The sequence below is a fragment of the Carcharodon carcharias genome, chromosome 9 (assembly GCF_017639515.1).
Source record: "Carcharodon carcharias isolate sCarCar2 chromosome 9, sCarCar2.pri, whole genome shotgun sequence".
Classification (NCBI taxonomy): domain Eukaryota; kingdom Metazoa; phylum Chordata; class Chondrichthyes; order Lamniformes; family Lamnidae; genus Carcharodon; species Carcharodon carcharias.
This window is the reverse complement of record NC_054475.1, coordinates 11,621,144-11,633,911: the sequence shown is the minus strand read 5'-3', so window position 1 is coordinate 11,633,911 and position 12,768 is coordinate 11,621,144. Positions and strand designations below refer to the sequence as shown.

At 46.5% G+C, this 12,768-nt stretch overlaps 1 protein-coding gene across 2 annotated transcripts in view; it reads left to right on the top strand.

Annotated features, from left to right (window-relative positions):
- The first annotated feature begins 10,290 nt into the window (after positions 1-10,290).
- Positions 10,291-12,768, top strand: part of LOC121282080 (lamina-associated polypeptide 2-like) — an 81,276-nt gene continuing 78,798 nt past the window's right edge. Inside the window, exon 1 of one of the 2 annotated variants that reach the window (XM_041195519.1) lies at positions 10,291-10,400. The gene's annotated coding sequence lies outside the window, so the exon portion shown is untranslated. The remainder of the gene's footprint in view (positions 10,401-12,768) is intronic. The other variant, XM_041195520.1, reaches the window with a different exon arrangement.

Below are 12,768 nucleotides of genomic sequence, written 5' to 3'. Positions count from 1 at the left end.
AGATTTAGAGATCCAAGGGACTGGAAGGAAATTAGTATAAGTGAGAAGGTTGTATTGGAGAAATTAATGGGGCTGAAAGTTGATAAGTCCCCGGGCCTGATATTCTGCATCCCAGAGTGTTGAAAGAGGTTGTTATAGAGATAGTGGATGCATTGGTGATCATCTATGAAAATTCTATAGATTCTGGAATGGTTCCTGAAGACTGGAAGGTAACAAATGTCACCCCACTACTTAAGAAGGAAGGGAGAGAGAAAAAAGGGAACTACAGACCTGTTAGCCTTACAGCAGTAATAGGGAAAATGCTAGAATCTATTATATAGGATGTGATAAATGGATACTTGGATAATCATGATCTGATTGGGCATAGTCAGCATGGATTTGCGAATTGGAAATCAAGTTTGACAAACTTGTTGGAGTTTTTTGAGGATGTTATTAATAAAATTGAGAGAGTCGATGGATGTAGTATGCTTGGATTTTCAGAAGGCTTTTGATAAAGTCCACCATAGGAGGTTGATTAGCAAAATAATATCACATGGGACAGGAGGCAATATACTGGCATGGATTAAGGATTGGCTAACAGGCAGAAAATAGTGAATAGGAATAAATGGGTCATTCTCACTGTGAGAATGGCTGTGAGTAGTGGGGTACCGCAAGGATCAGTACTTGGGTGCCAGCTGTTCACAATATATATCAGTGATTTGGATGTGGGGACCAAATGTAATATTTCCAAGTTGTGTGTTTTGAGAAAGATGTAAAGCAGCTACAGGAGGATTTGGAAAATTTAGTGGGCAGAATTTTCTGGCTGACATGCGGGTGGCGGAGCCCGCACATCAGCACTTAAAATGTCAGGCGAGCGTCCCGACATCAGCACACGGCATTGTGATATTTAGGTGGGCTATGAAGCGCAACCGCCATGAATTAAAGGCCCTGTTAAGGCCCTTAACTCAGCAATTAAAGCCAATTATGAGGAGCCCATGCGATCTTCGCCTTGGCGCATGGGCCCAACAGGCAGGTGGGTAGCTGATTTTTTAACAAACGTCATCCATGGGATGGATATGTGGGCTCAGAGGGGTTGTTAATGTTTTTTGTTAAGTATTTAATGCAGAAAGTGTTTTAAACCTGCCTGTGTGATTGTTAGCAGCGCAGATCAATTTCCAATAGCTTTCGCTATACTTTGAAGCTTCAGCTCAGCAGTCTGCAGACAGTCATCTTTATCGGGTCTGCAGCTTTCCGGAGGCCTCCATTTAGCCTGGGGGTATGGGTTCTGACATCTCCACTGGAGGCAGCTCCTCTGAGGAGGGAAAGATAGAATAAGGAGGCCAGGAGTGGATAATCAACCTCCAGGGGAACCACCTTTGGGAGGCCAGGCACAAGAGGTGCAGGGCCAAGAGGCTGTCCAAGGTGGAAGGGGCCGCAGAAGACGCCACTATCCTGCTGCCAGGGTATACAGGCGGCAAAGCAGCTACCTCAATATGACTGAGGTGCAGTGCCGAAGGAGGCTCCAACTGTCAAGGGGGACAGTGAACTATATCTGTCAGATGATTGGCCCTGAGATCTCCCCTAACTCTGTGGGTGCACACCCCATGCCAGCGGCTCTGAAGGTCACAGTTGCCCTCCACTTCTATGCATCTGGCTCCTTCCAGGGCTCAGTGGCTGATCTTTGTGATGTCTCCTAATCAGCTGTCCACACTTGATGTCAAGCAGGTTACGGACACTCTGTTCAGGTGTGCATTGAACTTCATCCACTTCCACTGCGACCAGGCAAGTCAGACACAGCGAGCCAGAGGCTTCACAGCCATTGCTGGCTTCCCCTGCGTCCAGGATGCAACAGACGGCACATATGTGGCCATCAAGGGGCCAGCAGGTGAGCCTGGTGCCTTTGTCAACAGGAAAGACTTCCACTCCATGAACGTGCAGATAGTGTGTGATCACAGGATGCAGATTCTGCAAGTCTGTGCAAGGTACCCAGGCAGCTCCCATGACGCCTACATCCTCAGACACTCCCAGGTGCCGGCGCTCTTCAGTGCTCCGGCTCGGCTGGAGGTTGGCTGCTGGGTGATAAGGGCTATCCCCTCAGAAGGTGGCTCATGACACCTCTCCACCATCCAAGAACAGAAGCTGAGGAGTGCTACAATAGGAGCCATGGCTGTGGTGGAGAGAGCCATCGGTCTTCTCAAGATGGACCACTCAGGGGGCGCACTTCAGTACCCTCCAGATTGAGTCTCTGTATAGTGGTAGCATGCTGTGCTCTGCACAATCTTGTGCAGAAAAGGGAGGATGCGGTTGACAACGAAGACCTTGACGCAGTGGATGAGGCTGCACATGATGAATCCAGCAGTGGCTCAGAAGATGAGGAAGCACAGGGCAATGATGAGGGGCAGCACACTGACCACTTACACACCAAGGAGGCAGGGACATCAGGGACACTTTAATCCAATGAACCTTCAGCTAGATCCACACACATGGATCAGCAGGACCAGCATTGCCTGGCGCTTCCACACATGGCACTTAGGTGCTACATCTTCCACCTCATCAGCTGCAACTAAGGGCTTAGTACAGAAACATCAATGTCCACTCAAACACTCATGATATGTCTGTGAAACATACAAATGCAGCATAAAGGAAACACCCTCAGCCATGGTCAGAAAAGTGGACTTTATTCTCATCAAAATAAAGCACAAACGTCGCTCTGACGTACATAATGATATATTCCCTAATCTAGGGCCAACACAAAATCACCAGTGACATACCCATGGAGTGCCTAACGTGCCTCATGCTTACGTTTGTGGGTGCTACATCTTGGTGCCGCCCCATCACTCAGAGTGGCTTGTGAGACAGCCCGCTGATTCTGCTGTCCTGTTGGCTTCGATGACCTTGGCGGCTGTCCTCTCACCCATGGAGCCTGTGCTGGCCCCGCCTGAAAGGGAGTGGCCAGTTCCAGAACTGCCACCTCCCCAGTTGTCGCAGCCTCAACAGATACAACGATCACTGGCAGAGGGGCGGAGGAGCTGCTGCCCTCATCCGGAGTGCCCTGAGAGGAACTCGCTGCGACGACAGGCAACTGCTGTGCCGACGTGAGGTCACATTGGACCTCCCTGCTTGCCGCAGATGGATGGGCACCGAGCGGCGACACTTGGTGCCCAGAACATCTCCCACATTGCGAATGACCACCTGTGGCCATTAGCGCTGTGAGGGCTTGCAGGTCAGAGCGTAACCCAATCAGAAGATTCTCATTCCGCTGGAAGCCCCTCTCCATGAGAGTCGCCAATCTCTCAATGGAGGAAGCCTGAAGCTCTGTCCTGAGGTTCATGCCATCACTGACACTCTGCCTGGATTCCTCCACCACAGACACCAAGTGAAGCACACCCTCATGCAACCCTGCCAGATGCTCCCGCGCATCCTGCCGCTTGTCCTGCAGCTGCTGCATGGCTGACATCTCCAGAGGCACATCATCATTGCCGGACTCAGCATGTGCCTGGTCCCCTGCAATCCTCCGGCTGCTGGCGCCATCAGCACTCTCTGTGCGTGCCATCTCCGCTAGCGATTGTGAAGTGCCCTCTCCACTGTCCCCAGGACACTAGCCGACGTCATAATCCCCACCGAAGTGTTTGTCACTGCGCTAGTGCCTGGCTTGCTGAAAGGATGTGACGCAAGTTGCAAGTGTTGGCCCTCAAGTGTGGTTGGGGGGCTCTGGACTTGTTGGTGGCGGCCATGAGGTGGTGATGCTGAAATTTACAACAAGGACAGTGCATCAGTTAGTGTTCAGTCAGTAACACCTTTCATCTCTTTACCCCCAGCCTCATAAGTCGCTCACCTTTCAAAAACCTAAGGAGATGAACATTGTTGGGGTGGTAAATAGTCAAGAGGAGGCCCAAACATTACACGTGCATACAGACAGGCTGGTCAGATGGCCTAAGGAATGCCACATGGAATGTTATGTGGATAAGTGTGTGGTTAAGCACTTGGGCAAGACAAGCAAGGTACGGGAATACATGAGTAATGGTAGGACTGTGTGAAGTCACGACGATTACAGGGACCTTGCTGGGCAGACCCGTTAAGGTAGCAGAACAGGAACGTAAGGTGTTTAACAAGGTCGAAGCCAGACTTGCTTTTATTAGCCGAGGAATAGAATGTAAGAAAAGGGAGGTCATATTGCAAATGCAGAAAACGCTGTCGAGGCCACATCTACACTTCTGCGTTCACTTGTGACCTGCGCTTCACGGGAGGGATGGCATTGGAGTGGGGAGAGTGCAGAGGATCCTGACCAGGATGCTTGCTGGCCTGGAGAGTTGGAGTTATGAGGAAACATTGCATACACTTGCGACATTTGCCGTGGAGCACAGGAGATTGACAGGTCACATTATTGACCTTCATACCGTTATGAGGGGCATAGACCTGGTGGACAGAAAGCGACACTTCCCCTTGGCTCAGGGATGACTAATGTGGTGGCATTTATTTAAGCTGAGTGCCATGGGGTTGACAGGTAAGGTGCTGAGGACCTTTTGGACAAAGTAATGTGGGATGCACTGGCTGAAAGTGTGGTGGAGGTACAAACCCTCCTAAGATGCAATAAGTCTTTGGATGTGCAGCAGCGATGCCATGGCATGTTAGGTCATGGGAATAGTGGTCACAAATGGGATAAGGCGACTTTGGAAGGTGCATGAGACGCGCATCCTCAAGGGGCCAAGGGACCTTTGTGTATGATCCACACGTCTGACTGTATCAGTCTGTGAATGAGCAGTGTTGCTGCATTAACGATTGCAGCAACCATCAGTGCTTTGGAAGGTGGGGAGACAGAGTGGATGGGACTGTGGCCATCAAATACCTGGCCACTGCACCCCAGCCTCACCGACACCTGCCGACCTGGCCGCCTGCCCCCTCCCCAGTTCCATGGCCTGCTCCTCATATGTGGTGAGGTGCTGCAGCACGGCGTGCCCACCACCAGTCCACTGACGCTCCCGGATATTGCTCTCAGTTTTTGCCTGCAGAACAACAAAGAACATTTATTGGGGCTGATCGCTCATATATTCTGCATGCGCACGCCGCACCCCAACCACAGTGGCCCATCTGAGGCCTCCAGTGGCTCCTGTCCACACTACTACTCCCAATAAGATAGTACAGCTGTTCCCAACTCCCTCCCCAAACAGCCACCTTGGACACATTCGGCGTCCACCACTTTCAATAACACACGGGTCTTAGTACCCATGGCAAGGAGGCGCAACTAGGTGCAGCACCGAGGCCAACAGATGGCTCTTGGCCACGACACCTTGAGGCTCCCCTTCCACTACCTCATCACCATCAATAAGACATGTGTTGGAGTTCTGAGTATGTGTCTAGCTGCCTCCCCTGCAGGTTGCCCCCAGACCACTCAAATGCGACAAACACCAACATATGCTGCGGGGAGAACCCATCTTATCCTCAACCACTAAGGCTGATGTAAGCATGGTCACTATCTGTTTACCCACCCAGTATGCGCAAAATGCCCAATGCAGTAATGACACTAAGACATGGGGAAGGGGGGCCTCAAAGGCTAAGGCTACCTGCTGGATAAAATGGCCAAGGCGGACATGGTACTCACCCTTGCAAAGCGCCACAAATCATTGAAGCGCTTGCGGCACTGTGTTCCTGTGCGCCGCACAACATCTTGAGAGCTAACAGCCTCCGCCACCTCCTGCCACGCCTGCCTGGTCACGTGGGGGGCCTTCCTCCTCCCATCCTCCGGAAACAAGACCTCATGATGGTTGGACACCTATTCCAGGAGGACAGCAAGGCAGGCATCAGAGAACTGAGGGGCACAGTGGCCTCCCCCCACTGGCCCACCCTGCAGCCTGCCCCCCTCCTCCTCCTCTGCCCTCACCTCTTGTGGTGCCCTGGTCAACAGCCTAAAGGAGGCTGCCTGGCCATTCTTTATACAGACTGGCGGTTCCCCATTGGAACCGGCGGTCTGAACTCGCCTGCCATCGATTTAATTTTCTTGATGAACACAGGAGTCTGAAACGCGCTGGGTGGGCCTTAATTGACCCACCTGCGCAAAATGGCGGCATGGCCCATTTCGGCGGCGGGGATCGGCTCCCTGCCCACCACTGATTCGGTCGGGCCTGCCCGCCCACCCGACAAACCCAAAACTCAGCCCAGTGAGTGGGAAAGAACATGGCAAGTGGAATATAATGTGGAAAAATGTGAGGCTATCCGCTTTGGTAGAAGGAACAGATGTGCAGAGCATTTCCTAAATGGTAAGAGATTAGAAAGTGTAGATGTACAAAGGGACCTGCGTGTCCTTGTCCATACATCACTGAAGGCTAACATGTAGTGCAGCAAGCTATTAGAAAGGCTAATGGAATGTTAATCTTTATTACAAGAGGATTTGAGTACATGGAGTAGTGAAGTCTTGCTTCAATTGTATAGAAGCTTGGTTAGACCACACCTGGAATACTATGTGCAGTTTTGGTCCCCTTACCTCAGAAAGGATATTATTGCCATAGAGGGAGTGCAACGAAGGTTCACCAGACGTGTTTTGGGAATGGCGGGACTGTCTTATGAAGAGAAATTGGGAAAACTGGGCCTGTATTCTCTAGAGTTTCAAAGAATGAGAGGTGATCTCATTGAAACCTACAAAACACTTAAAGGAATAGACAGAGTAGATGCAGGTAAGATGTTTCCCCTGCTTGGGGAGTCTGGACCAGGGGACACAATTTCAGAATAAGGGGGAAGCCACTTAGGACAGAGATAAGGAGAAATTTCTTTACTCAGAGGGTTGTGAATCTTTAGAATTCTCTACCCCAGAGGGCCGTGGAAGCTCAGTCATTGAACATGTTTAAGGTAGAGATTAATAAATTTCTGATTAACAATAACGTAAAAGGTTATGGGGATAGTGTGGGTAAAAAGCATTGAAGTGTTCAATCAGCCATGATAGTATTGAATGGCAGAGCAGGCTTGACGAGCTGAATGGCCTTCTCCTGTTCCTATATCAATGATTTAGATGTAATTATATGGTGCATGATTAATAAGTTTTCAAATGATACAAACATTGGGTGTACGGTTCACAGTGAGGAAGAAAGCTGCAGATTTCAGGAGGATATGAATGATCAGGCAGAAAAGTAGCAAATGGAATTAAATCCAGAGTAATGTGAGGTAATGTATTTTGTGAAAGCAAACAAGGCAAGATAATACACAATAAATGATAGGACATTGAGAAGTATTGAGAAACAAAGGGACCTTGGAGAGCATGTCCACAGATCCTTGAAGGTGGCAGGGCAGGTAGGTAAGATGGTTAAGGCATATGGAATACTTTGATAAAAAGCAAAAAACTGCGGATGCTGGAAAAATCTTCTATTTTTACTTAGTTCTGTTGAAGAGTCATACAGACTCAAAACGTTAACTGTGTTCCTCTCTGCAGATGCTGCCAGACCTGCTGAGTTTTTCCAGGTATTTTTATTTTTGATATGGAATACTTTCCTTGATTAGCTGAGAAGTAGAATATAAGAGAGTAGGAACGTTATGCTAGAACTGTTTAAAAAATAAGTTAGGCCACATCTGGAGCACAGCATAAAGTTCTTGTCATCTAGGAAGGATGTGTTCACACTTGAGAGGGTCCAGAGGAATTTTACAAGGATGTTGAAAAGAATGGAGAATATGGATATGAGGAAAGATTGGATAGACCGGGATTGTTTTCATTCAAACAGAGGAGGCTGAAGGGAGATTTAATTGAGGTGCATAATATTATGAGGGCTCAGACTGGGTAGCTAGGAAGGACCAAATTCCCTTAGCAAAAAGGTCAATAACTAGAGATTTAAAATAATTGATAGGGTTAGAAGGGGGGGACATGAGGAGAAATTTTTTGCCCAGAGGCGATGGGAGTCCAGAACTCACTGTAGAAATCCTCATTGCATTTAAAAAGTACTTGGATATGCACTTGAAGTGCCCTCTTAGGCTACGGACCAAGAGATGCATAGTGGGATTAAGATGTTTGCTCTTGCTTGGCTGGAAGAGACACAATGGGCTGGATAATCCAGTGGAATGACTTTGGAATGCAGGGCAGTCATGGATAATCAATGCTCTGACCCTCTGTGTAATTGCTGCTTTCTGGCTCTAGAGATTGGGGATAAAAACCTGGCTGCCTAAAGGTCCAAATAAATAACAGGAACATGGGGAATAAAGTCAGGAATCTGGGGGGGGGGGCTTTGGTTGGAAAGGAAAACACAATATAATGGTAAACACAGAAATTTGAAATGAATCAGAGGAGGTAAATTTTGCAGTTGTGAACTGTTCCATAGGGACAGAAGGAAAAATATCAGGCGCAGTAACCACCATCTTTATATAACTAGCCAATCCCCAGTAGTATTGATTATACAGAGTTACAGCATATGATGTTTTAAGCTAAATAATTACAAGAGATTATCCAGGCCACTGACGTATAGAGGTTGAATCAGTAAAGTTGCATTTTTATTCCTGTATTATGAAGATGGTGGACATTGATGCTGATAACTGAACACAGACAGTTGTTGATGATCGTGACCTCTGAAGGCTGACTGTTTGGAAGGGCATTGGAAGAGGTCAGCAGTAACGAGAAGCTCAACTGGCCAAGAATAGGGCCGAGAGAAAACAGAGACAAGCCAATTGTGCACCTTCTTACCACTGTCTCTCTCTGCCATACCAGATGATGCTTATCAGAGTTGACCTGCACCACAACACAAACCATTGTCTTATGAGACAGAAGGCTGCCACTGTATAACAGAAGTATTAATGATATCAGGTTTAAACACAGGGGACATCATTGTTGAGTTTTCTCTTGTCCTCAAAGTCCACACAGCAGGAGTGTAGTAATCTGATGTGTAATATATCTTTAAGACAAGTGTAATGTAAAATCACAAGATCTTAATACCCAATAGCAGAGTAGCGCATACTACCTCTACGAGAGTCTTGACTTAGCCACTGAAGAGTGAAGACAGAGTTTTGAGTTGTGAGCACACAAGTGTAGCTGCTGAGTTTAGTTTGTAAATAAACAGCATGTGTTTATTCTAACAACCATCTACTGATGTTATCTGTCTGTACCAACTCGGTCACCCCAAAACAAATGTGCAACACAGATCCTTTAGCCCCAACAAACCAAGGGCACTGAATCCAACAAGGAGCCACTCAGAAAAAAAATATGTCAATGACTTTTAATTGTTAGCGTTGCATCTTCAATAATAAAATCTTCACTCGGGTGAACACAAAATATGCCATGGCACTATCAGAAGAAGAGCAAGGGAATTCTTCCTAGTGTCCTGACCAACGCTATTAAAACATTGAGATAAAAACAAAAAAAACTGCGGATGCTGGAAATCCAAAACAAAAACAGAATTACCTGGAAGAACTCAGCAGGTCTGGCAGCATCGGCGGAGAAGAAAAGAGTTGATGTTCGGGGTCATGAGGACTCGAAGCGTCAACTCTTATCTTCTCCGCCGATGCTGCCAGACCTGCTGAGTTTTTCCAGGTAATTCTGTTTTTGTTTTGCTATTAAAACATTGTCTGGTAATTTATCTGCTTGCAAAGGGGCTCTGAGCAAACTGGCTGCTGCGTTCGTGGACAAAGCAACTGACCACGCTTCAGTTGGCCGCGTGGGAGGAGGCAACGTACAGATCCAAACACAGGCGCGAAGGGCCGAGTGGCCTTCTCCTGTCAGTCTCGTGCGGAAAACACAATCTTACGGTGTGTATGACGGTCACCGCCAACAAAAAGATGGTTCTGATGAAAGGTCACGATCTGAAACAGTGACTCTGTTCAAGGCCAGAGCTGCTGAGTACGTCCAGCATTTTCTAACGTTTATTTCTTTTTTTCAACGCATAACATTTCACACAATCTCCTACTCACGTTCCTTCTATCAGATGCAGAGTTGTGAACCCTCAAAACGAGGAATTCAGACCTTCAGCATGATTAAGCGCGAATTCAATCATTTATCATTGTCAACTCTTAATTATGTACGATTTGAATCGCCACACCCTCCCCCCCCCCTAAACAAGACATCAATAAAATAAAATCCCGCCAAAATAAAACAAACCGAAAAAGCCGTTAATTAAAATGGCGTCGAAACCGGGCGGTGTCACTTAAATCATGGAGGAGGGGGGGCCCAATGCAATAAATACCTCACATTTCGGATACTTTTGAAAACATTTCTTCAGAGAATGACCAAGACACTTTAGTTCTATTTTTAATGTCCAATAAGAATAAAAAATCAAATAACAGCAGTATAAAAACTCATTTCTAAGCGTGGATGGTGATCATAGCTCCCCTCTTTGCGCAATGGTATTGCCCGTTGTCCGCTTGTGACGGTTTTAAATGGCGGATGGAGAAACCAGGGGAAAGTTTTTTAAACTCACCAAGTGTTGGGGAACAAAGAAAAGTCTTTCGTTCTTTATCAGGTTAGCCTTTATGATATTTTAAATGAAAGTAGAAGATTTACAAATCTTAGTCGTAATATCCTCATTTTTTTTCTTTATTTGCTGTTCAATTTAACCTTCAGATTTCAACACTTGAGGGCTTGATGGGGATCTGGGTGTGACAGTTTCCTAATAGTATGTTTAGAATAGAGTGTAGATAAACGACATCCTTAAAACTTGTTACGCAGATCCAACTAACCGTGTCACTCATTTTGGGGTTTAAATGTGGTTTATTTTGATGTCTGTCCTTCAAATAAATAATCACTTATTATGGCCCATTACTCTGGATGACCATAAATCTCACTTTATAAAATTTATTCTACATTGACAGTCCTGTGAATCATGCAGTCCCATTTTAAATACACAACACATAGGCACAAATTCTTTTTGAAGGGAAGAAACTGGTTGAATATCTTTAAAAATCTAAGGTTTTCTCACTACCGCTTTTAAATGCACTATTTACCACCTCATGGACAAGAGGTAAAACGGTCTTCTCACTTTCTTGCCATGTCTTTTGGAATTGCTTGTGCGGTAATAATAACGTATTGGTAGGCATAATGGAAGGATAGTGTGCGTGCCCTCTCAGACCAATTCTCATTCTGAGTATTAAGCTTGCACAAGCCAGCTGCTGTAGTGGCTCTTGAATTTTACTTTGATTGCTCACAGTACTCTGGGAGTTGCCATGACTTTGACATCCTGTATGACTGAAAGTTTCTATAGGTATGTGAAGAGAAAAAGGTCGGTGAAGACAAATGTAGGTCCCTTACAGTCAGAAACAGGGGAATTTATAATGGGGGAACAAAGAAATGGCTGACCAACTAAATACATACTTTGGCTCTGTCTTCACAAAGGAAGACACAAATAACATACCAGAAATGTTGGGGAGCACAGGGTTTAGTGAGAGGGAGGAACTGAAAGAAATCAGTATTAGCAGGGAAATGGTGTTGGGGAATTTGATGGCATTGAAGGCCGAAAAATCCCTGGGGCTTGATTAACCACATCCCAGAGTACTTAAGGAAGTGACCCTAGAAATAGTGGATGCATTGGTGGTCATCTTCCGAGATTCTATAGACTCTGGAAGAGTTCCTACAGATTGGCAGGTAGCTAATATAACCCCACTATTTAAAAAGGGAGGTAGAGAGAAAGCAGGGAGTTATAGACCAGTCGGTAGGGGGGGAAATTTTAGAGTCCATTATAAAAGATTTAATAACTGAGCACATGGAAAACAGTGGCAGAATCAGACAGAGTCAGCATAGATTTACGAAAGGAAAATCATGCTTGATAAATCTTCTGGAATTTTCCAAGAATGTAACAAGTAAAGTTGATGAGGGGGAGCCAGTGGATGTGGTTTATTTGGACTTTCAGAAGGCTTTCGACAAAGTCCCACATAAGAGATTAGCGTGTAAAATTAAAAGCGCATGGGATTGGGGGTAGTGTATTGAGATGGAGAGAAAACTGGTCGGCAGACAGGTAACAAAGAGTAGGAATAAACTGGTCTTTTTCCAAATGGCAGGCAGTGACAAGTGGGGTACGGCAGGGATCGGTGCTGGGACCCCGGCTATTCACAATATATATTAATGATTTAGATGAGGGAACTAAATGTGATATTTCCAAATTTGCAGATGACACAAAGCTGGGTGGGAGGGTGAGCTGTGAGGAGGACGCAGAGATGCTTCAATGTGATTTGGACAAGCTGAGTGAGTGGACAAATGTATAGCAGATGCAGTATAATGTGGATAAATGTGAGGTTACCTACTTTGGTAGCAAAAACAGGAAGGCAGATTTTTATCTGAATGGCTATTAATTGAGACAGGGAAATGTGCAACAAGACCTGGGTGTCCTTGTACACCAGTTGCTGAAGGTAAGCATGCAGGTGCAGCAGGCGGTAAAGAAGGCAAATGGTTTGTTGGTCTTCATAGTGAGAGGATTCGAGTACAGGAGCAGGGATGTCTTGCTGCAATTATACAGGGACTTGGTGAGACCACACCTGGAATATTGTGTGCAGTTTTGGTCTCCTTATCTGAGGAAGGATGTTCTTGCTATAGAGGGAGTGCAGCGAAGGTTTACCAGACTGATCCCTGTGATGGCGGGACTGACACGAACAGAGATTAAGTCAGTTAGGATTATATTTGCTGGAGTTCAGGAGAATGATGGGGGGATCTTATAGAAACCTATAAAATTCTAACAGGACTAGACAGGGTAGTTGCAGGAAGGATGTTCCCAATGGTGGCCTGGGGCCCTCTCTGGAAAACCTGCCCCTGGGCAAAAGCACCCTCGGCAGCTTGAGAAGCTGGAGTGGATGGGGTCACAGGCAGAAGGGGCTGTGAGTGGCTGCACATCCTCAGTGTCC